This window comes from Phasianus colchicus, chromosome 3 (genome assembly GCF_987193195.1).
Source record: "Phasianus colchicus chromosome 3, bPhaCol1.hap1.1, whole genome shotgun sequence".
NCBI lineage: Eukaryota > Metazoa > Chordata > Aves > Galliformes > Phasianidae > Phasianus > Phasianus colchicus.
In genome coordinates, this window is record NC_143438.1 from 78,071,166 (window position 1) to 78,095,087 (window position 23,922).

The 23,922-nt window shown below is 36.7% G+C and overlaps 1 long non-coding RNA gene across 2 annotated transcripts; it reads right to left on the reverse strand.

The window, feature by feature from the left end:
- Positions 1–1,035: 1,035 nt before the first annotated feature.
- LOC149918690 (uncharacterized) lies at positions 1,036–23,881 on the reverse strand. 2 transcript variants are annotated; one of them, XR_016465641.1, is made up of 3 exons: positions 23,667–23,881; positions 20,592–20,639; positions 1,036–1,309 (listed from the first exon to the last, which is right to left on the reverse strand). It is a non-coding gene; the product is annotated as an uncharacterized LOC149918690 (long non-coding RNA). The 2 variants fall into 2 exon arrangements; XR_016465642.1 differs by lacking the exon at positions 1,036–1,309 and adding an exon at positions 8,480–8,703.
- Positions 23,882–23,922: the final 41 nt, after the last annotated feature.

Sequence of the window (23,922 nt, forward strand, 5' to 3'; positions counted from 1 at the left end):
TAAAGAAAAGACGATTTAGCAAATCATATTTAATTATTCTATGCAAATTTACTTGTCACTCACATTTTTCATTTCATTATCAATGAATAAAACCTGATTAAGTAGGAACATGAGTTGATCGTACCAGTTTTGACATGGCAGTGCCACCTGCTGTTACATTATGTGACTTGTATAGAATTTTCTGAGTAACCTAAAGGATTACACTTGGTTTGGAAAGATGGACACACAGGAAAAGTTAGGAGCTGTGGTGCTGAAGTGGTACGTTCAGGTTCGTATTTGAAGTTATGTTGGCATGATTCATTCTCACATTTAATTTGGGAGATGGAGTAACTTTGTATTAAGGGACTGAAGGGCACATATTTCTCTGGGAGTTCACTGATGAGTACTCATATCTCTTCAACACCTGTTGAAGATGGCTTCCATCTTATTATTGAATTATGAAAGCCATGCCATTTCTTTTACATTTGATTTAGGATTTCATTTATGCATGTGCTCTCTGAGTGTCCTTAGAACTTGGCATGTGTGCAAAGTCTGCAGAAGCATGATTATGGCTCCTGGTGGAGGTAAGACTTGCTTTGTACCACGTGGCAGAGCTGGACAGACCAGTAGCAGATTTATAGGTAATTGGGGTGCTGTTACAGGTTAAGACATAGACCTTTGTAGGGAACATTAAGAAATTAGTTAGGATTAAATCATGTGCATGAAAAGCTGAATCTCTTTCTCCACTCTCCATCATCCTTTTCAATTTTCTCTAATTCTGCACTATCCATTTAGAATTGTAGAACTGGGAGGGCCACAAGCAGCAGAGGATTCCACATTGTGAACTGTTGTAGTTTAATCCTGAAAGCAGCTGTTTGCTCACTCCCCATCTCCCAGTGGAATGGGAGAGAGAATCAGAAAGAAAAAAAAAAGGTAGAACTCATGGACTGAGATAAAACATTATTTACTAAGACAGAAAAGGAAGAGAAAAGAAAATAATACTAGTAATGAAAATAATATAGTATATAGTTACAGAACTAGTGATGTACAATGTAATTGCTCTCCACCTGCCACAGCACCCAATGCCCAGTCAGTTCCCGAGCAGCAGCTGCCCCCCCAGCCAACTCCTCACAGTTTTTGAAGATTTTTTTTCACATGATGTCATATGGCATGGAATTTCCCTTAGGCCAGTGTGGGTCAGCTGTCCTCGTTCTTATCTTCACTCCATCTCTCTCACTGGCAGAGCAAGTGAGTTGAAATGTCCTTGGTTCTGTGCAGCCATTGCTCAGCAACAACTGAAGCATCAGTGTGTTGTCAACATTATTTTTCTCTGAAAGGCAAAACATAGCCTCATACCAGACACTATGCATCCCATCTGAAAATTGGGATTTGGATTCATCTTGGATTTTTAATGATCTACTTTATTTTATTTCAGTTTTTACACTTTTTAATTTTCCGTATCGGTTTTGATCTTTACTGAGCTCATATTTTCATAAATGCTGCTAAAATACCAAGATCTTTTTTTTAGATGGTAATTCAGAACCTATTCAGAACTAATTCAGAACCCTACAATGTAATTTTAAAGGTAAGACTGTTGCTTTATTGTTGATTTTTTTTTTTTTTTCTGTTTGCATTAGTGTATTTTATCTATACTTTCATGTGCTATTGTGTTGCTTACTACTGTGAGAACCTTCCTTTATTTCCCCAGCCCGACCCACTGGGCCGTTCCATTTATGACATGAAAAACCTGGTGACATAAGATAACAGTGTTACTTAACTATTTTTTCAGTTTTCCAAGTGTTAAGTAGTCTAAACCTGAGAAAACAAGTAATTCTTATTTTTGTTTGATTTTGTTTGATCTTTATTCATATGAGGACTTTCAATCTTACTTCAAGGCAGCTTTTTGTCTGTAACTGGCTTTTGTGAATAAACATATTGAATGTTTTCTGGGGATCCAACAGATTATATTAAATAGAATTTGTCTGATTTATTTGTGAGGTATGGCTTCTCCTTACAAAGCTATGTTGATTCTTCCTTGATATATTTCTATCCACATATCAACTATTGAATTATACTGTTCATTATACTTTCTAAGAATTAATTTTGTATAATTTTAGATTTACTTCTCTGGATTTCCCACAAACCTTTCTTAAAAATTGTCATCACGTTTACCACTTTCTGTGCTTGATATTGAGACAGTTTTAAGAGCATGGTTACACACAGCAGTGAATTGATTTCCTTTAGAACTTGTGGGAAATTGTATCACTTGTCTTTGCTGTCTTCTGAGCCTAGCTGCTCCATTTACAGTGTCTAAAAATGTAGTCTTAGAATTGCCTCCTGGTGTGATGCCTCATAATTATGTGTGAGCAAGTCCCACATAGTCTACCTCTTACTTTTGCAGCTTTTTAGACCTTTCTCAGCATGTCACAGCATGGCATCTAATGTTGTTCTGGTCATGCACTCGTACTATAGTGACGTTGTTTCCTGTAATAGGTAATTGTTTTTACAAGCTTATATTGCCAGTTCATTAATTGGTTTTGACACTAGACAATATTTTACAAATTGCTGCAGGCACCTATTTTGAGACATTCCATATTGCAGATGCAAGAAAAACGTTTTTGTACCTAATCAAATAAAGATTCTGGTAGTCATAATCAAGCTTACTGTTATTCAAACCATTCACTGACAATGAAATGTTTTATTAAAGCACTGTTAGTCCAATAGACGTGATGTTTCTTACAGAATTAATGATACATATTGGGAAGACTTCAGGGAACTTCATATGTTCCATTTCCTTGAGATTTTTTCCTTAATAGTGAACATCTCCAAGAATAAATTAGTTGATTTCCCTCATTTTCACTGCCTGTGCTTTCAAATGAAAAGTGCTGCCCTATCTTATATCTATCCGTCTTTATTCTCAGGACTCTCAAGACAAACTCTTGTCTTCCCAGTTATTTGTTTGTAAAACCTTGAGAATTCCTCATTCTTCTTGTTGATGTGACTATGTTGCTGATGAGATTAAAAATTCTCAGACTAATAGGATTTATGCACACCTACCTTAGCCTCAGTCCTCTCAGATTTTCTACTACAGAAATTTCATTAGAGAATTTTAATTCTTAGCAGTTGTGGAACGCTTTGGGTAAAATTCTCACACAAAATTCTCACACTAGAATACATAGAGTATCTGAGATTTTTTAAATTAAATCTTCTTATATGCATTCTGTTCACAGCATATAACAATAGTTTTTGTAAAATCACAGTATGCTAGGGTCTTGTTAGACTTACTCATTTAATTTGAGGTACCCCACAATTTCGGAGCTAGGGATATTTTTGGAAATAGAAATTAATTATCCAATAATCTATTGCCTTCTAAAATTTCTACTTGTTCTTTGTCTCCAGTTTAGAAGATTCACCCTTAACTGAGTCATTTCCCTACGTAGAGATGAGAGTGAGAAAGACAAATTGTAAGAAAACTGAAATGTTTGCCTAGACAACCTTTAGCTAATTGCATGGGTGCAAGGTTGTGGGAGAACATTTTCATTTTCCTTTAATCATGTAATTTGCTGTTTTTACCAAACTTAATCTGGAAGAAGACTTGATGCAGAATAAATCACTGTTTGGCAAGTTTAAATGGGTAGACTTTTCTGATAGTGTCCAAAGAACATGAAAAGGATGCCAAGCAACAGTTCTCTTTAACATAGTAATTCATTTGTTCATAAACATATGTCAGGTTTCTCTCCACAGAATAGAAGTTTTTTGGTTTCATGCAGTAATAAAAAGAGAAAATGTGATAGATGTCTACATGCTGAACACCGAATAGCTCTTGTTTGGTGTACAAGGAGGTAAAAAGAGTATATATGTAAAATTGCACTATCACTTTAAAGCATAGATTCAAGGTTATAGAAGATCCTGTTACCTTTCAAAATTTTTGGAATATACCTAATAGAACTGATTATTTCTCACAAACCTGAAACATCCTGCATCATTCCACATTCCTCTGCAGACTGAAGGAAGGTCTTGGGCTTTCAGTAAGAAAAAGGGGAAATTAAACAGACTTTATATATTTGGAATATAAGCAGCTGCTACCATTTGAAATGTCTTTTCCATAAGCTGTCTGCAACTCATTTGTGGATTTCTGTATGGATACAATAGCTGCAACACTTATTAATGTCATAGATGCTATCAAGCTCTAATCTGATAGCTCAAGAAAGGTGAAAACTTATTGGAAGTAAATTACCATTTTGTGATATATACCTATGGTACAGCAAATAAAGAAAAGAGCACAGAAATGCCTGACAACTGCAGCATAAGAGTTACAGCACAAAGCAGAGAGAAATTTCTGTAGAACAGTGGGTGGCACTGTGCACATATGCTAAAAAAATTCATCTCTCTGCCTAGCCACTAATATTTGCAGTTAGAAAGGCGAAATGAAGGTGACACTATATATAGTTCAACATTTTATCCATAAAGAACAGGACTAATATTTCCTATTTACACACATTTAACACTAGGTCTTCATCTTAGGCAAATAATGATGATGGTGATGATAATGATTATACTTTATAGCTCAATTAAACCAGCTTTTGGGGGGATATCAAAGCACCCTGCAAACATTAGTGAGATCAGCATCACATACTTCAGAGAGACAGGTAAACATAATTTTTTTCATGGCAGGAGAAGATTCAAAAACGTTTTTATTCTGGTTCCTCAGTTGCTAGGGGAGCACCCTGGCACTCGCAGCAGGCTCAGCCACCGCACCTCATTTTAGTGCTGGCCATGATGCTGGACAACACAGCAGAGGAGTGACAGGCTGGCTGCTTTTCAGATGGGGAAAAATGGGTTATAGCACACAGCAGCAACTCCTTCCTTCTCTCTACCATCCTGCAGTGCTCTCTGTCTTGCTTGAGGAAGCATTGTGATTGCATCTTCTCTTCTTAGACAGAAGCCTTACGTTCGGATATCAATGTGACAAAATACACTCTGTAATTTTCCAGTGCTGACCAAGGTGCAAAACAGTAGTTACCTGTTTCAGTAAATAGTCTTCCTACAAAGCAGAATCTATATTCCATTATTTGGTGAGATTCCAGATCTATATATGTAGAAAAGTAATGTTTTCTGAGAGATTTTAAAATAGTAGGAAAAAAAGGTTTGTTTGCATGTCTCATCCTGATTTGTAGGAATGTATTATTTCTCATGTAGACCTAATAGAAATTGGAGTTCCCATATAGATACATTGAAAATTCAGGAGATATTCCTTTGTATAGGCAGAGTGAAGCTGACCTTTTTCACAACTAGTGTATAAATCCAGAATTAAAGTGCATTCAGTTGAAAGAAATATTTTTTTGTTCTCTGCTAAAAATACATAGGCATTAAAAAAACCCTATTAATAATTCTAACTAATCTTAGTCAAATAATGAAGGAGTGGGCAACCTAAAAGCCACATCTGTTAGTTACACTGTGCCAGATATTTAATGCATGACATGCCCAGCACATAAAAAAAAAGACAATTAACAATTCAGATGGGTTTCCAGACTGCTACACAATGATCTGATGAAAGTGTATATTCAGATCATGCATCTTTTTCTGCATCTCTCCTCAGTGAGAGGAGAGATACTGCACTCCATAGAGAGCCAGAGCTAATATTATAAAGACGAGCAAATTAAATCTTTCAGTAATTTAAGGAACTGATTCTTCACAGCCAAGCACTGTTCCAAACAATTTTCCCCTTGGTGTAACAGCATCAATGAGCTTGAAATTGGTGACCTAATACAATGAAGGTGTAATTTTCTCAAGTACATGTGGGAATGGAGATATATGACAGTGTAATATATATACAATAAGCACTTGTAGTGGTGTAACTATACAGTGGTGAACTGCTCATGTTCTTAACAGTGAGCAGGCAATTGAGATACAAGCAAGGAAACTGTGGTATTAGTGGAGTCACTGCCCAAAGGAGAAGTTAAAGGAAGCCAAATCTGGTTGACTTGAAGACTCAGGAGTGTTTTTAAACTGTCAAATGCAGATTCACACATGTGCACAAAAAATGCATCTGGCTGCATGGATCCACACAAAGTGCCCTTCCCACAACCTCGTCTCGGTTCACTAACACACAAACACAGCTGTGGGTCCCTCAAACACGATGCCCATCTTTCCAGATTCATATCTGTCCAGAATTCTTGTCCAGGCCCTTGTGCTGGTTTTCCAGCTTCCAGCCTTGAACTTGGCTCTTTCTGATGCAGACAGTCCAGGCTGAATTTCAGTAGTGAACCATCCCTTCTCACACAGCAGGACCCAGGTCACATTGCTTAATGAGAAGTTAAAGCACTCAGAGGTGCAGGGACTTGGCTAGAAGAGTACACTGAAGCAGCATTGGACGTACACACTTCCACATGAGGCATCACAGTTTTCTCACTTCCTTTCCAGTTTCTCAGCTTCCTCCTCCATCCATGAGCCCACAGGCATGACCTCTCATTGGAGAGATAGGCTTCCAGCTGGTTAAGATAACTGATGCATATGGGATGATTCTAGTGTTGGAATAAATGATTGCTTCAACAAGTAGGATAAATAACACTGTAGAATGGCATGGAGCATATTTTCACTCTTTCCTACAGAAAGCTGAAAATAAATTATATATTCGCTTTTGGTATTTTGGATGAATAGATCATGTGATGACACGATGGCACACAGCATTGTGGTAATACACACTGTTCCAGGAGTATGGAAGAGGAAAGAGGTTAATGCTTCACAAGTTCTGGAGAGGACACTCAGATTAATTTAGGCAGCTTTTTTTCTATCTTTTTTCTTTTTTACTTCATTAGCTGTAGAGAAAATGTGAATGTCTCCATAAAATCAACCAAACTACTTTTTCTGAGTTTTTGTAACCTTCATTGATAACATAAGGAACAAGTCAAATAACTCCATCCGCTTGGAATTCATTATACTTAATTTTCTTCTGATAATACAAAATACAGTTTCTGAGTTTTTGCACAATAGTCTACAATATTATCCAGGTACAAGTGTCTGGGCTGCCCTGTTAATCTTTGTCTCTCCAAAAAGTAATAACTAAATAAGTCAGGACTGGACAGTAATTAATGGCAAACTCAAGTCATCCCCCAGCTAACCTGTGTCTTTCAAGTTCTTCTCCAATAAGAACTGACTAAATGACTTCTGAATAAATTTTGTAACAGGAAAATAATTGCATGAAGGGGAAATAATCACTACCATGTCAAATGAAATTAGCAGTAGCCCTGACACATCTAAACTTACATGTTCTTCCAGGAATATAAAAGAAGCTTCTGTGCTTTTCCTCCTAAGTCTGGTTTGTGACCAGTGTTCTTACCCTACCAGAAAAGGTATCCCTAAGGATGCTGGGTGGTGTGTGACAGACAGACACCAGGAATTACCAAACTATGAAATGAAGGGTTTAATAAGATACTTACTTGCATAAGAACAAATTGTCCTGGGAAGTGGGCAGACTACTCTGCTGCTTCAAATAATAAGTGGATTTTGGATATATAAATCCAATCTTAAAACTGGATGTAGACTGATGGGATCGCATTTGTTATTAACATCTCCTTAGGAAATTCTATTGTTATTCTTTCACCAGTGACACTGACATTAATTTTATTTTGCTAACTGTTGATCTGTGACATATATTCTGAGAAGATTACTCCTTTCTGAAGATTTTGCCTAGTTCCAGTTAAAAATTATTTTCTTTTCTACTAAATAATTCATTATCTGTATCTCTGATGTGTCTGGGTTAGAAAATAACAAGTACCACATTCTAGGAAATCTGCATTGAGCGGAAAGAAAAGGATTTTTTTTCTTTGACTCCACTGCTTCTTTTATATTCTAAAAGCTCCCTGAAAGTTGTCAGGAGGTTCTCTAGGATCATTGGTTGAAGGGTGTTATAAAAACACACAAACACATTGTAGAATGTAGTCACTTCTACTTTCTCCCAGATTCACATAAATCTACTTTATGATTGATTAAATATTTCAGCTTTGGTTTGAGGTTTGATCTGTCTCAGCTGTCAGTTCATTTTGAGTGCAGCTGAAAGAAATTCTCTCACCTAATTTAACAAGTTTCTGTGTAACAACTGAAATCACCTGAAATGAAAAATTCTCCAAACTTACTGAATGTGAGGATGCAGTTAATTGAGAAGCTCTATGGATATAGTGCCTCTTAAAGGACAAAGTAGAACACTGTTTGGTAAATAAGTTTAGAACATGTATTAACAAGGAATAATGGGACCTCTAAGTCAGAGACTCAAATTAGACTCAAGCCAGATGCATTCCTACAATTTAAGATATTAGCAAGAATTTCTCATCTGTCTAAAAAGACAGCCTTCAATTTGGATAGTCTCAGATATACCTTCTAAATATTCTAAATATGTTTTTATATGAAAGAGTACAAATAACTCACAATCCGTGAGCAGCATTCCAAACCACTGAAGAGGTTGACTGCTCTAATAGCGGAGATTGATGATAACCACCTTGTATCTTTTATTTGTGCTTAAAATCCAGCTGCAAGAACACCATTGTGGGAATACAAGAAAAAACTGTTCAGAGTAGCAGCTGTGGAGCCAGATAAACAGCATGAGAACCAAGGACACCTCTAGAAGAAGAAGGAATGGCTCACGGCTCTGATTGGATAAGCGCCCACATGTGTGGTTAAGAAGTGTTTGTAGAATACTCTGCTGACATGTAATGGTGGATGGGGAAGCTAAAAAAAAAAAAAGAAAATGTGAATGTATATAAGTGATGTGAGAACTTGTAATGAAACTATTTTCTAAATGAATAACTTAAACTCTTCTGTTATGATAATTAAATAAATGTTGTTTTTAGACATGTAGACACATTACTTCCTCTTTCTGCTGTCTTCTATCAAGAATATTATCTAATGTGAGAAGAAATTACCTATCCAAACATAGTTTCTGCTGTTGTATCAACCCTATGCTGATCACTTTCTTCGATGCCTTCTTCATTTAGTTTCCATAGCTATATCATGGACACTGTTGTGAAACACACACATCTATCAGAAATACAAGGAAGGAAAATTCTAACATTGGGCTACCATGAAATTTCACTCAGAGAACAGTTAAACAGTGGCTACCTCAGTTTATTCTGGATGCAAACATGTGCCTAAATGAACTCCATGAAAACAGTTTTAAATGTATTCTCACAGCAAATTAATATTAGTTCTTGAACATTAGTTATGAACTTGATCTTATGAGCTCTTAACACTTCTTGTGTTCAAGAGCATGCATTTTTTGCTAACACATTTTCTAAGATAATTCACTAAATGGTGAACAGTGCTAGATCTGAGCATAGTTGATGTGAACCTATTGCTGTATAAACATGCATTTTGCTTTCACATGTATTAACATGACCTCTTCAGTGCAAGGAAGTGTGCAAACATTAGTCAGAAGATTTCAATTCTAAGATTTAATTCTTCCTGATAATGTTTTCATGGAAAAATGATTGAATTGCTCAAGCAAAATCCTGACTGTGCTTTAATTACATATCTGAGATTGTCTTCAGTGTGCCACATTTCAGCTTCTAACTGAAGGGATCCAGAGATGGTGTTACTGAATGGAGGCATAATTTAGGAAGCAATTATTATTGGATTCTCACACAGGGATTTGAACAGTATATAAAATATGTTCAAGTTGTTGTTTTTACCATTGTCATGCAACCAAACAATGACAAAGCAAATCCTAAAGCTAGTTGCAGTAACCAGTACATGTGAGCTCAAATAAAATCCCCATAAGAATGAATGTGTCCTTTTTTTCTACATAGAATCAAGAACATGTTTGCTAATGTACAGTGGTGCTGTAGTGTCACTTATTACAATCAGACTCCTCTGTACATTTACTAAGTTTCTTGGAAAAGAAGTTTAATACATCAACATTAAGAGAAAATCCTGTTAGGATCCAACTGTAATTCTCATTAGAACTGTGTGAAACCTCTGTAGAGGACAAATTGTAGTCTGTGTCAGTATCAAGCGATTGGAATGATCTCTTCTAATTCAAGCTACATTTGTCTATCAGCATTCACAAAAAAAGACATCTGTGAGAATAACAAAAGGGGTAGTTTTTAGTAGAAATTACTGCAGATACCAATAAGTACTAGTGGAGGGTAATTATAATAATCAAACTAAAAAAGATGTTCATGCTGTTAGTTAAATAATATGCATTCTTTTATGTGAATAACTAAGGGAAAGGAATGTAATGGTATCAAATGCTCCTAAGCATGGAAAATAGTATCCTGAAAAACTGTGCTGTGACATTGAATGCTTGTTTTATGTGGCAATATGCCATAGTGAAACATCTAATTTGCAGGTGCCTGAGTTCCTGTAAGCAGTTGGGATGCAAGCAGTTGTGAATATGTAGCTTATCACAAAAAGCAAAATATGCCTCTTTTATAGATTCAAGATTTGGGACCTGTCTTCAAATCCCTATAATGACTAGTATTTATAGAAATATACTTACATTACCTTTACCATATATATGATCATTTCTCCTTCTCTAAAATCAAGAAACTTAAATGATGGCAGAAGTGATGGATTTCCTTGGTGTATCATTTCCTGCAGGTAACATAGTTCCATATCTCCTCAGACCCTTCCTTTTCCAAGTCTGCACCACTAGGACATGCCATCAGGACATGAGTAAAAAGCTATCTGATAAACGTATTCCAGCTATTTGATACTGCAAATGAAAGTTGATGTAAAAAACTACCAGGCAGCAACTTAATGAAGGGTTAAGCTGTGGCCCATGGCCCCCAAGACTCTCCTTCACAGTTATTTGTGGATAGCACTGAAGTTGCATCAAATATTTGAGATGAACAGCAGAGTCAATTTGTTATCAATAGCCAAAATACATTAAGAATTTAAAAAAAGAGAAGGAAAAGGCCTTGATTCAAAGGCCTTCTAAGGCCCATAAAGCAAATTCAATGAATCCTCTCAAAACTGGATTTGTGCAGCTGCTGTCAGGGAAAAATACAGGAAAAGTGATGATGAATGGGTAAAGGCATACTCCTATGAGAAAAAAATAAATCCTGGAGGAGTAGACACCCATACTAAGCATTTTCTATTATTTCAAGAAAATTGATTGAGTGCACTCCCTTATTTTGTTCTATTCCCAGGTGAGTAGCCTTCTCCAGCACTCCCTAGAAAGCTTCAGTACCTCTTTCTGGACTTGGATACCACTTCAGAATAAAAATGTTTAGTGCAGTCTTTGCTCTGTTAGCATCTCACTTCCTTGTCCATTCTATTCTATAGAGTGAAGGATAGATCTTTTAGCAAATATTTTAATAACCATTACTTTGCTAATGAAGGCTATGTTATGCATTTCCTAAAATAAAGGGATGATGTTGTCACCTAGATATACTCCTTAGATTAGATTTGATAGAGAACTTCTATGTGCATTATTTTTACTTAATGTGTATTACGAGTTATATTCCTGATGCTTTGGACAAATACCAGTAAGACTAAAGGCAGTTTCCAAAAAAGCTGATAGTATAAATATGTATCTTGTAAGAAGGAGAAAGTAGAAGAGAGTGAAAAATGTTTTTGTCCCAGTTACAGAAAAGGATAACAGTGGCAGCTAGAGATGAAAGATTCTGTCCTGTGTCAAAGTCCACAACACAGTTGCAAGTCAAAGTACAGTTTTTTGCCTTCAGTGTAAAATCAGAATTCTGTTATCATAGAATTACAGAATCATAAAATCGCAAGGTTGGAAACGACGTCCAACCGTCGCTATTCTCATTTGTGATCTAAAATACTTGGAAATTCTTGAGTTAAACCATGCTGTTCAGATGAGAATGTGCCTGGAAAATTCCTGGCAGTGCAAAAATGATGAGAATCACTAAACAAAGCATTAAAGACTAAAATTGTTTGAATATCCATTGCAACTTATTGTAGTTCCATTAAGGAATTAATTCATGTCTTTTAGCCTAAGATTACAAATAATTTGAATTTATTTTAATGTACACTTGGAGTTAGGAGGTTAAAAAATCTATGGTTTATGGAATTAATTATATCATTTGACATAATAATCATTACACTGCACAATGTCTAGACTACATATCAACAGAGTAGCAATAATGCTCTAAATTATAATTTTCAACTTAGAAAATGCCAAAGCAAAATAATCATATTTGTGTGATATCACAACAAAGGGATATTTTCTTCCTTGCAGTTAACTCCAGATATTTTTTTTTAATGAATTCATCTGATAAAAAATTCTTGAGCTTCCAATGAATCTTTGTACTGCATTATATAGGTCAAGGACAGTACAATTTGCTTTAATCATTGACTTTTCTCAAGAAAATGGGGAGAAAAAATAAAAAAAAACCCTTATCTGTGAAGATAAGTTTAAATCATGCAAATGCCTGGTAGTTTGAATGCTTAATTGATGATATTAATGCTTCAGAAGCAATGAAATACCTGTGCTATTGTTATCAAAAGAGTTTGCTTGAAAACTGGAGCACATTCAGATAAGTTTAGTGTTAATGCAATCTGAAATTGTTTTAAGCGTACTGAGGGGTCAGTGTTTGGCAAGAGCCCCTGAAAAGGAAGGGAGAAGCCTTTGCAGTTAAACCAGTGAAGACAATAGATCAATATCAAGTGGCAGGTGGTTGTTTTTTGTTGCTGCCACGTTTTGTTTTTTTTTTTTGTAAAGACAACAAGAACTGTATTACAAAGGCTACTGAAATGTAATGACAGTGCATTACAAGATGGATATCATGCAGTCTGCTAACTTTAGTCACTAAGACACAGTACAGATTTGAAAGATCAGAAGAGGGACCTAAAAGTTTTCTACCATTAAAAGGCTTAAACAGAAGAAAAGATGATAAAAGCATAAATACATAAAAGTGCATTTATGTTGCAAAACAGAATGATTAGAATATTAAATTTAGAAGGTAAAAATTATTCATTTTCATGATTCCACTTTTCCATAGATATTATGATTTAGGGATAATTATCAGTTTTTGAGGTTAAATGAGGATCTCTAAAAAAAATGACCATGAGAAGAAACCCTTCTTTTCAAAATTTAAGTTTTCCATTTCAATTTTAATAGAATGTTGGAGAATGATAAAATTTTATCCTTAATGCAACAATACTTTATGTCTCTTTGTATGGTTAGTTGCCTGTTCTTAGTTGAAATGTTCACTTGTCCTGGCTATTTTGTGAACTCTATGCCTCAGTTAAAAAAATTTTGATGGAGACATGTTTTTTGTGCTTTTCCTTTCAACAGCCAATTTTCCATCCTGATGTGATGACCAGATTGTTGCTTTTTATTAAAGGCTGTCTGTGTTACTGCCTGCCCTTCTACTATTTGCTTCATGCAGTTTAGATAGCCCAATGAATGTAATTTCTGCCTTATTCTTAACCTCTGCAAATATGGTACTGTGCTGGCCTAACAAAACTAAATAGCCAATGTCCAACAAATAACAACTCTACTCCACTGAGGGTTGGAGGAGGTTACTGTGCAGTTTTCAAGATAGTTAGAAAAGAGTGAGAAGGAAGCAGGCTGGTACAGGAAAATATAGAAAGGAAATTTCCAAATGGACCCTAAGACTAGGGAGAAAGAAACCCTTCATGAACATCATTATCTTTCCAGCAAAAAACTCAAGATGCTGCTGACTTGTACTTTCCTCAGTTCTCCCTCTTTCTTCCCCATCCCCATACCCCATCCACTTGAGGAAGGCTGAAACTGCCAATGTTAGGGCCCAAGGGTCATTGGAAGGGCAAACATTACACCAGATGAAAGGGGTGGCTAATAGGAAGAGTGTCTTTTTGGTGGTGTTGTTTGTTTTGTATAAAATTCTGCAGAATGTTTGACAGTTGGGAACAGTCAGCTGAGGTTTACCACGTGTAGATCAGGTCTGACCAACCTGACTATTTTCTGTGATAAAATGCCTGGATTTATAGATTACAGGAGAGCAGTGGATTTAATTTTTTTTTTTTATTTCAGCACTGTCTCCTATAGTGGTTTCATAACCAAGTTGGGATTTCACAGTCTGAGTAGGGAAGCTGGTAGGGAACAGACAAATGGAGTACTATAAGGTTCTGTGAGGGACACATCTCACTTAGTGTCTTTGTCAATGGCTGGGAATAGATGAGGGTGTGTGCCTTCATCAAGTTTGCAGATGATGCCAAAAGAAGGAGGACTGATAAATATGCTAGGTTGCCATTTAGACAGCCTGTAGGATTGGGCCAGTCCTTTGAAATTCAACAAGGTCAAATTCCAAGCTCTGCACTTTGGAAAGAAGAGCTCATTGCAGTAGGAAAGGCTGGAGACCGTGGGGAGCTGGGGGACAGTAAACTTAATAGAAGCCAGTAGTCAGTCCTTGAAACTAAGTCAACACTGTCCTGGGCTGTACTGCGTTCTAGTCAGTACTGTCTAGACCACACAGTATCCAGTAGTGGGTCCCCCCAGTAAAGAAAAGATATTGAAGTGGAGCAAGTTTATCAGAGGATCACTGAGCTAGTTAATGCTGGAGCACTTGCCATTTAATGGGAGTCTAAGGGAGCTGGTGTTGTTTATCTAAAGGAGGGTTGGCTAGTCTCACAAATCAGTGTCTGTGAGAAGACAAAGATGGAGTCACAATCTTTTACAGCATCACCTAGTGGGAGGAAGAAATACAGTGGACATAAATTCATGCAGAATAGGCTCCAAACAGGAATGAGAAGCTCTGAGGACATTCAGTCATTGGAACAGATTCCTGGAGAAGTAGCGTGGTCTCAATTGATAGAGATTTTCAAGATTTGACCGACTAAAACCCTGATGAACCTGGATTGATCTCACTGCTCATCCTACTTGCAAGCGGCTGGATGAGAGACTGTAAACTATTCTATAAGTAGAGGCAATACACAATATACTGCTACTCACTGAAAATATATTTTCCCTGAAAACCATGCATATTGTCAACGAGCGTGATTTGCCACTCAATTCATTAAGAAGGGTGCAGAGTACCCTCCTGAAATCTATAAAGCAGCTCATGAATTAAAGTGGTCAAACTAATAAAAAATAACATTCTTAGGAAGTTTTTACATTGCTATTATACGTTATCAAAATATTTAATTTTGTATTTCTAGTTCAGCGTCTTCATGCTTAAAGTCTCATGACAGACAGCTAGCAAGTGATTTCAGTATCCTAGTTAACTATTATATTTAATTGTACTTACATAAAGCTCAATAAATGAATCAAAACAAGCAAACATTCTCTAATAGAGAAAAGTATGTTGACATAACGGTGCATTAATGATGATGTTAATTATATTTTGCATAGTAGTGTAATTCCTAGACACTAGTCAGGGTAAGAGTTTATACTGTGCTAGACAGCAAACAATCAGAGTGGTCCTTATCTTGTGTCAATTTTGGCACTGTGAGAAATGTAATTTTGCTGAAGGACAATGTTGGAGGTTTAACACATAGATTCTTTGTGCTTGTTTTCAACTTCTGTAAGAGGGTGTAAAAAAATAAAAAAAATAATAAAAAAAAAAAGACCAAACCCCAAAACCAACAAACCAAAGAAACAACCCCCCTCCTCCCCCCAAAAAAATTATTTAACTATTGAAAGGGAGATTGGAATTTGAAAAAAAAAAAAAGAGTCATGTTGTTCAGTGAAAAAGACAGTTTGATGCAGAGTTTTGTTTCTCTATTTCAAGTGAGTAAAAAAATTGCGACAGAATTGAAAATTTCTATGAGCAAGAAGTTAACTGCAGGAAAAAACAATTAAAAAAAATATTTTCATTTTTGTCCTGTAACTAAACTCTGGAAGGTGGAATAGGTGAGATGTCCTGTACTTATCCTGAAAGTAAAGTTGACAACATTTGTATGGATGATAAAAGAGAAAAACTAACAAATTAAATCGAAACACTAGTACAGTTATAAATACGAGACCATGTATGACTCTCATCTTCCCTTTCTAGACAGAATTAAGGGGCAGATCCTATCTATGATAGGTGTTTACATGCAAATTGTTCTGCTAGCAGTGGATAAAAATAAGGGATTGTGTTTTGCACAGCTCTAAAAATTTCCATGGCAATGCAACAGGTGCCATACATCAAATAACAAGTGAGTACTCAGTTGAAAGTAAACACTGTTTCTTCCCAGCAACAAATTGTTTCTAGAGTCCAGAAATCTGCCAGATGAGCCCCAGGAGTAGCCATGGTTCTTTTCAGTGAGCCATCTGTCTTCTGTTTGTTATAATTTTCACTCTTATCTAAATAGTTGAAAAAAACTAGCAAAAACAAATGAAAAGCATGCTTTGTAAAGCAATGTAAAGCAATCCATGATGTCTAAAGCTGTACTAATAGAAAGTGAAAAAGATGAGTTTTTACATAGAGACAGAGGAAAAATTATTGCCTGTAATTAGTTTCTGAGGGTGTAGTTTGACATGCATGTAAATCAGCATATTCACTGGAAATAGATACACATTACTACCTCCTTTATGTCCCCAACTATTTATTCTCCCTCTTACAACATATTTTATGATAACACAACATTACACTTAGTTATTTTTCAGAAGGGCCATCACTTGAGCTGTGTAACTGCATGGCTTCATAAATATTGGCCTAGTGTGAAGAGGGGAGAGACCACAATATGATGATGAAGACAAGGTAAAGACAAAACACTTCTTTTTCTGGGTGCAGTATCAAAACTATGGCTCAACAGGTTTTAGTGTTGGAATTATGTCGTAATTGAGGACCAAACAGCATGCAGATCACATCAAAGAGTTGAAGTACAGTTTTATTTCTTTGGAGATACTGAACTATTGTCACAGCTATTTTGCATATTTGATTAATCCAGTTATACTGATCTACAAAACTAACTGTTGCTTCCCATTCCTTCTATTCTGGGTAGTCCCCACTACTTCCATACAATCATACATATGGACATGGACAGGCTTGAGAGGTCAGTTCATGCCAACCTCATGAAATACAACAAGGCCAAGTGCAAGGTTCTGCACCTGTGTGGAGGTAATCCCAAGAAGAAATATAGGTTGGGTAGAGAGTAGCTCAGGAGGATTTGGGGGTGGTGGTTGATGAAGTACTCAACATGAGCCAGCAATGTGCACTTGCAGCCCAGAAGGCCAACCATATCCTGACTTGCATCAAGAGAAGTGTGGCCAGCAGGTCGAGGGAGGTGATTCTGCCCCTCTACTCTGCTCTCACGAGACCCCACCTGGAGTACTGCATCCAGTTCTAGCGCCCTGGCACAAGAAGGGAATGGAACTGTTAGAGAAGGTCCAGAGAAGGGCCACAAAAATGGTCAGAAGGCTGGAGTACCTTGCCTATGGGAAGAGGCTGAGAGAATTGGGGTTCTTCAGCCTGGAAAAGGCTCTGGGGGGACATGATAGCAGCCTTCCAGTACCTGTAGGCATGCCTACAGGAAAGCTGGGGAGAGACTTTTAATAAGGACATGGAATGACAGGATGAGGGAAAATGATTTTAAACTGGAAGAATTTAGACTAGATATTAGGAAGAAATTCTTTACTGTGAGAGTGGTGAAACACTGGAACCAGATGCTTGGCAAGACTGTGGAAGCCCCCTCCATGGAAGCATTCCAGGCCAGGCTGGATGGGGCTTTGAGCAACCTCGTTGAGAGGGAGGTGTCCCCTATCTGTAGGATACTAATTGACTTCTGTATTCTTTTGTCTAGGTCATGCATGTAATTCTAGGAAAACTAAGTGGCTTCCATAACTGTACAACATGCCCATATCACATGTTATGCTAATAAACAGATTCTAACTGAACTTAGCCTTATGCTTACAATTAAAATATGAGTATTTTATATTACCAAGACTGTTTTTTAAACTTCATGAATATATTGCAAGTATTGTCAAATGCCATTGCCCCATCGCTAGTCTTTTCCAAAATATCAGAGTAATGCAGGTCTCAGGCTGATGATTGGTTAGCTAACCTGTGACATTCTTCATTTATATATATATATATGACATGATGGCACTTGGCATTCACTTCTGTGTTCTAAATAGCTTTTGCACTATAAATTTACTTGCTAGATCAGCAGTTCTTTTCCTATAATTTTCTGATTCCTCATCCTCTTAACCCCAGTTCTGACAGATTCAGCTTCCATGCAGTACCATGGGTCAAGAGTGAGGATCTGCTAAGGGACAGACATCCCTGTATTGTATTGTAGGGAAAGGAGAGGAAAACAGGTTAGCTGATTGATCATGACTACCACTCCTGCAGCGCTGTCTAGCAGCTGTAAGTTCTTTTGGCTAGCCATCCTGAATGGAGCTGCAATTTTCCTGACCTCTCAGTACTAGGATTCAGTCTCTTCTGCCTTTGCTTTTCTCCATTTCTTACTATGCAGCCCTGTCTTTGTAGTCTCCTAGCAGGCTAGCAGAGCAGAGCAGAGCTGGAATCATCATCATCCCAAAAGGAAAACTCCCTTTCCCCATACTATCTTTTTGGGAGAAAGCCATTCACCAGCTGGAAGATATCTGTCTGCACAATAATTTCCCCAAAGATGAGCCTCTAAACTCACTTAAGAACTTCTAACAGCTATAGCAAATATCTTCCCATGATGTTTGAAATGTTATGTGAGCCAAGGGAATACACACAGTAAGTTCTGTTGCTCCCTTATCCTCCAAATACCCTACAGTTTGTGTGGGTGGTACTGAGTAACACAGAACTGCATATGGTTGGCACAAATAACCAAGAATGTTTGTCTGGCGTTCAGCAATGTATTGGGTAACATGTATTGTTTGAACCACAGTGGTCCCTACGAGTTTATGATAATTATTTTACTGAAGCACTGGAATTAGGAAAATAAACTATTATAATGTAATCTACTAGCTCATTTATTTACTATTTTTTATGAATTTTTTTTTTTTTTTTTTTTTTTTTTTTTTTTTTTAAAGCCAGAAGACGTGATGAATTCACTTAGTTTGATCCTTCATTTGTCACCATGGTAGAACTCTTTTTTCTTTTGATGAGACCAATATCTCATTACTGACTGAAGAATACCTTCTGGAAAAGACTTTGTCATTAGTTTCCAGAAACCAAACATGGAGAATCAAACCACTTCCCTTACCTGTAAAGGTGTGAGAAAATTTTCACCCAAATTTCTTAGGCTTCAGATAGTAAGCCTTTTTCCACTTGCTCAACCATCTTTTCAAATATAGTATTTACTTTCTAAGAAATCACCTCTTTACTGAATCACAGAATGGCCTGGGTTGGAAGGGACCCCAAGCATCATCAAGTGCCAGCCCCTCTGCCACAGGGATGGCCATCAACCTCCAGATCTATTTCTAGACCAGGTTGCCCAGTGTCTCATTCAACCTGGTCTTGAACATCTCCAGAGGTGCAGCATCCACAGCCTGTCTGGGCAGCCTGTTCCAGAACCTCACTGCTTTCTGACATCCAACCTAAACCCTCCCCCACTGAGCTTAAAACCATTCCCCCTTGTCCTATCACTATCTACCTTAGTAAAAAGTTTATTTCCCTCCTTTTTATAATCCCCTTTAAATACTGGAAGGCTGCAGTGAGGTTCTCCTCACAGACTTCTCTTCTTCAAGCTGAACAAGCCCAGCTCCCTCAGCCTGTCTTCTTAGGGAAGGTGCTCCAGCCCTCTGATCATATTTATGACCCTCCTCTGGACCTTCTCCAACAGCTCCACATCTTTCCTGTATTGGGGGCACCAGACCTGGAAGCAGTACTCAAACAGAATAAAGAGATTAAGTTACAGGTTTTGTTGTTTGTTTATTTGTTTTGTTTGTTTGTTTTTAATTGTAATGCATTTTCTCTTTTATGGCTTCTTTTTATCTTTCTCATTGTTTTCCTTTTTTTTTTTTTTTTGTTAAAACACTGTGAGCACAACTGTAATACCAGCTTCATCAATTGCCACCTTTTATGAAGATGAAACAATATTCTTTTTCAATTATTCATCTGTGTTTAAGTTCAAAGATTTTGTTTGGCTTCTGCAAGGCACTGTATCATGTTAGTTCACTTGTTCAAAGCAATGTATACATCTTCTCAAAGTCAATAACCTTTATAATATCTGCTTTTTAGTCACACCTTGTATAATCTTGAACTTGTTGTATTAAAGCAGTTTAATTGGGCCAACCCTACAATGAAATTGAGATCCAGCTGTGTGGCTGCTTCGTTCTCACTCTTATCTGCAACTAATTATTCCTCAGACATACTTATCCCTCGTTATGTAGTATGTTGCAGAGATTTCCAAGCTGCCATCAGATGAACTGCTTTAAAATCAGAAGCTAAACAACCATTTGCAGACTGACCCTATGGCCAATTTGATAAGCTCAGTGAGAAGCATGGTAATTAGCTTTGGAACAATATATAGGAATCCAGACACACCTGAGGTTTTGAGCTGCTGTTTCCTGATGATATTTCATTCTGCTGTGTAGATATATCTTTGATATCCTCTGACTTTTTGAAATATATTTATTTTTAAATGAATTTATTTTGTTCAATGTTATTCTAGATTGTGGCCTACAACCATTTTATTGGAAATTTATATAGAAAAATAATGATAGTGATTATTCACCTACAAAACATATATTTTCTCTAGTTAGCCCATTCTTAATCCATATAATTTTAAAATATTTCTCTTCTTACCTTTTTGAACTGTCAGTGTTGGAATTTGCTAGTCATCTGATTCATTTCCTATGGGATAGCATTAAGTGAAGCATTTGGCATTAGTTTCAAATCAAAAGGGGATAGATTTCACTAACATAGTCTCTAATTTAAATGTAGACGATCTTGCCAGTAACATGAGTAAAATTATTAATGAGGCACTGCCCAATTACTTTAAGAAATTCCTTTGAAGCAAAAATTGCTTAGCTACTTTCCAAATAAATAGGAATATATATATTACTGCCCATTTCTCTTATTTAATTCTCAGTATGACCTTGAATTTTTCTAGGAATTATGGAGAATGAAAAAAAGGAGAAACGTAGTGAGAACAACTCTTTTGTGCTTGATTTTGTAAAAACAGCACTAAAATCTTATGAATAGCTATAAAATCCAACAGTTTTAAAGTCTATTTTGTGTACTTACAAACAAAGCAGTAATTTTAGTGTAAAGAAACTTTTACATTGTAATTGCACCTCATAACAGTAAGAGCTAGAACAATTTCCCTGAACAAATACTGCTAAATGCTTTTTTCCTTACACTTCTGTTGTTGTTTTTGTTTGTTTAACTGTTTATTTAATGGATAAAATTTAACTCAAGGGAGAGGAAAGAAGAACGAAAAACTCTTATGAAAGTAATAAAAGGGTTTTATTCCTAAATAAACTGAAATGCTTTGTAGTGTTTTAGAAAGTTGCACGTAATTGGATTGGATGAACTGCTCCATCTAGAGTGGATCCAGACTAGGAAACAATTGGATTCAACTTCCTGTTCCTTCCCCAGTGGGGAAGCAGGAATGCTGTATAATCAGAATGTGGAAATTCAGCACAAAATTGTAAATCTCTTCTCCTTAGCTAAAGCTCAGTGCACACATGCCAGAAATGCTCATACTGTCAGCTTTTGTTGTCACTGCTGGTTTGTGGGTACTTTTTACCCTAATAGCAAACACTATTCCTAGTTTGATTCTAAGCTATGATGAATAGACTCCTTGCTGATCACTCCTCTCCATGAGGCTGTTACCAACACAATATCAAATTTAGTCTCTACAGCAGCAGCCTGAAGGGATCATGCATAATATACTGTTGCGTAATTAGCATAGCAGGCATTCACCACTTGGGATTATAAATATCTTCTCAGATTACCAGTAGTCTGGACAGTGGCAATCTGCATAAAGTGGTAGTCTGGGCAGAAGTCTCAAAAGATATTTTTTCAATGCAGGTATGCCTGCTAATAAAATACCTATAGAAATGGATGTACTCTGTAGTTCTACAGGAGAATATAAAAAATCAATCAATTGAAGCTAAGAATTTTCTTAACGTGAAAATGGATTAGCGACTAAACACTGGACACAGGAGACTAAGACATGCAGTACTTAGTGACACCTGCAACCTACCTACTTCTGTGTCCGAAACTGTCAGTAGCATCTAGTACTCCAAGATGGAAGGAATTGCCTAGAGCAGGAGTGTCCAATCTTTTGGTTTGCCTGAGCCATACGCAGTGAAGAGGAATTGTCTTGGGCAATATATGTGGGCCACTCCACTGTTTTAGTTTCATGGAAACTACAATATATACAAGGAAAACAGTAACATTTGATAGAGCAAATTCTAAGCTAAAAAACAGTGTTTTTCAGCTTAGTAACCACCATTAGCTATGCATTTTCACCAGTAATGAGCAAGAGCCTGCATGCTGTGCTTATCAAAACCTACACCTGTGGACATGACCCACGGTTCCTGTTGCCACTGCTGAAGCACACCACTTACCACTCACTGTGCTTGCATCCTCTGTTTGGTCTCCACAAATGTTCATAAACTAGTGTCAATTGGTGCAACTTTTTCTGCATGACAGAATTCAATTACACATCTTTGTTTCATATGCACTTCCATGTCAGACGACATTTTGTCAGACTGCCCCTCTGCTGCCAACTGTTGCAACAACATCAATAGCAGGATATTGGTGGGATAGTTCAACCTCTACCCATACCATCAACATCTGCCTCTGACATTGTGGATCAACATAATAAAATAGGAGGGATTACTTTCAGAGCAGTTCTCGTAAAATATGTCATATAATTAATGTACATAAGTAACAGAAGTATGTAAGTAACTTATTTTAACTGTTAATATTTTTATTAGAACATGAAAAAAAAAAAAAAAAAAAAAGAGAGCAATGAAACCACAAAACTAGTGAGATATTTGACATTGTTTTTGTGACTCTAATGCATCAGTCTGGTTTGATGGCTGTGGTTAACATCCATAGCAAGCTCTCTAGGTGTTCATCAGAGATTTCTGATGAAATTTTACTCTTCCTGTACTTCATCCTTGAAAATACTTGCTCACAAATGCAAATACTATCAAAAACTGATGATGTGAACATGATTGTGAAGAAACATTATTCTTAAGTAAGACAGGACTTAGTCTGGTGTAGAGTAGGCAGTAAGAAGTCCGGTGAAGAGACATGATCAAATTTTTGAGTTGAATATCTGATTGCAACTCTTTACATTACATCAATTTTACTCTCCAAATTTCTCTTGATAGATTTTCCTATTTATCCAGTTTGTCTGCTAATACTCTGATGAGACAAACTGATTTTAGAAAAAATATTTATTTTAAACAGGACGAATGATATTTGCCATGATTTCCATAAATTGATTAATAAACTCACCATCAGTAAATGATTTTTTTTTTTTTCAATCAGATTTGCTATTACACAGCTAGCTTTTATAATACAGTCCATTTGAGTTGTAACTTAAAATAAAAACTGTTGAAATGATGGACATTTTCAATTCTGCCATTTTGTATTTACAAAACATTCCTTAATATGCATGGAATTTGGTAGCATGCTTTTACTTGTAATATCTTTTCAAATTGTGTGAAAAAACTGATGCAATTTCCTTACAAATTAAGCATAGTGTTATATTATTTGAATCAACAGAGAAGTACTCATCTGTCCGTTCTTTGTTGAGCACTCTTCCTTCATCCACAGTTATTTCTTGGAGGTTCTGTTTTCTTTTGAGATGACTTCAGGCAGAATGAAATATTATTGGAATCACTGTGTTTTACTCACCAAGCGGCACAAGTGCATACAATATGTAATGCATATGGGCTTCAATTCAACTGAGTGCATCTGGCAGGTGTGAGAGGTAAACACTACACCACATTCTCCTCTGGTCCCAGCTTCAGCTGGGACATTGTTAATAGCACACCCGTGTTTGGTTGTTGCTGAATGATGGGTATGTGCCTGGCTGGGCCTTATAGCAGGGGCAGAGCTGCTATCATGATGGTGTGGGGCAGGGCATGGACTGCATAATGAGTTGTTCCAG